This window comes from Gobio gobio, assembly GCF_949357685.1.
Source record: "Gobio gobio genome assembly, chromosome: 8".
Lineage (NCBI taxonomy): Eukaryota > Metazoa > Chordata > Actinopteri > Cypriniformes > Gobionidae > Gobio > Gobio gobio.
In genome coordinates, this window is record NC_137114.1 from 39,650,953 (window position 1) to 39,653,233 (window position 2,281).

Sequence of the window (2,281 nt, forward strand, 5' to 3'; positions counted from 1 at the left end):
AAAACATTGACAGCCAATCAGAATCCATCCTGCTTTAAGAGCTCAAGCATTTAAAATGACACACGCGCTTAAAAATAAACAGAACGATATTCTTGGTGTCCAAACCCATAAGACCTTCGTTCATCTTCGGAACACAAATGAAGATATTTTTGATGGACAAAAATCCATAGATAGATCCATAGACAGATATGTAATTACCACTTTCAAGGTCCAGAAAGGTAGTAAAGACAGTTGGTCAGCTCCTGCGTCAGCATCACACGCATACGTTGTGGTGCTCACGTGAACACCATCGGCCAATAGTAAGCCGGCGTTCTGACGTAGTGCTTCGAAAGCGCTGCACGGTATTTACTACGTCAACAGTGTATGAGTTTGACACAGACGTGAAGAAATTGTTGAATGAAGTTGTTATTTTTGTTTGGTTTTTTGCACACAAAAAGTATTCTCGTCGCTTCATAATATTAAGGTTGAACCACTGGAGTCACATGGACAATTTAAACGATGTCTTTACTACCTTTCTGGGCCTTGAAAGTGGTAATTACATATCTGTCTATGGAGGGGACAGAAATCTCTCAGATTTCATCAAAAATGTCTTAATTTGTGTTCTGAAGATGAACGAAGGTCTTACGGGTTTGGAATGACATGAGGGTGAGTGATTAATGACAGAATTGACATTTTTGGGTGAACTTACCCTTTAAGATATTTAGAATGTAAAAACTGATAAAGTCAACTTTTTCCCTAAAAAAATTGCATGAAGATAATAAAAGGGATCAAATAACTATTTGAAAAACGTAATATGTTGCATTATGGGTGTAAGAGGATCTCTCAGGTCGATGGCAGTAACAGGCCAAGTGTTCAGCGTGACTGCCTCAGACATTTCCTGCATTGCTTTGTTCGGCCCCATGGCTGCCACTCAATTTAGAGCAAAGCTATTAGAACAAACTGCTCTTGGGGGCACAAAGGTAGATTGGGCATGACGTTAACAAGCTAATCGTCCAAATGTCCCCTGTGCAAGGACAAACTTTGAGGAAAGAGGACAATTGATCCAAAATGTAAAAGAGGATCTAAAGGAGTTTGAGCATGTGTCATTTGATCTAAAGAAAATAGAAAGACAGATTTATTTATTTTTTAAAATGCTGTTCTTTTGAATATCCTATTAATCAAAAAGTCTCGGTTTTCCACAAAAATATTACAGTTTTTCTGTTGCTTTGGTACATTTCTCAGATCAGAATTCAAATTCTCAAAACTACCTGTTCAATTCTCACATCATTGTGTCACTTGTGCACATCAAAAAAGCAGTTTCTCATTTCTTTGAACAAGTTGCAAATGCTTGTGTACATCCATGCAAATGATTATGTACAATTTTCTGCTGTTTCCTACATTATCAGTTGCTTATGTCATGTTGATCAAAATGTATTATATTAGGTCTCTGTTGAATAGTCTCACCCCCCCCCCCCCCCCCCCCCCAACATTTAGGCATTAGTTCATAGCATAAGTCTTTACAGGCAAAATGGTTGAACAAGTTGTCATAATATGTCAAGCATATTTTTTATACATTTCCGTTAGACGTTCATATTTCTACTTTTGTTTTTCAGGTTTTTTTCTTTTGTGCTATGCAGTGCTGTCTTTTTCTCTCTGTATCGCAATGACATGGTCTGTCAACAAATTACAGTACAAACAGTAAAAGCGTAAATGTGAATCTTGTCCAGTCTCTTACAATCAAACTCACACATACACTAAGGTGTAACCTACAATTTACAATAATTGTCATCAAAACTTTAGCCATAGTTTACATCAGAACATCCCTCCAGAGTACACTGTTATATTGACAACATGACTAAGAATTTGACTGTCTTATCCATACACAATGACACAAGGACTTGTCATTCTGATGGCACTGACATGTTCATTGACACAGATATTTACTTTTGAGAGATGAACTAAGGATTTTGAGCAAGAGACTGGCTTTTGCCGGTAATCCATGGTGTTTTGCTATTTGTACGAATTGTTTTGAGAAATGCACTTACTGTTTTGCAAATGTCGAGGATGATTCGAGAAATGTACCAAAGCGACTGAGAAAAACTGTAAGCAGCACAATGTTTTCAACATTGATAATAAGAAATGTGAGTGAGCAGCAAATCGGTATATTAGAATGATTATCTATCTCATTTGTTAAGAAAATTCAGCTTTGACATCACAGAAATAAATTACATTTTAAAACATATTAAAATAGAAAGAAGTTAATTTACACTGTAATATTAATTCACAATATTACAGTTTTTGC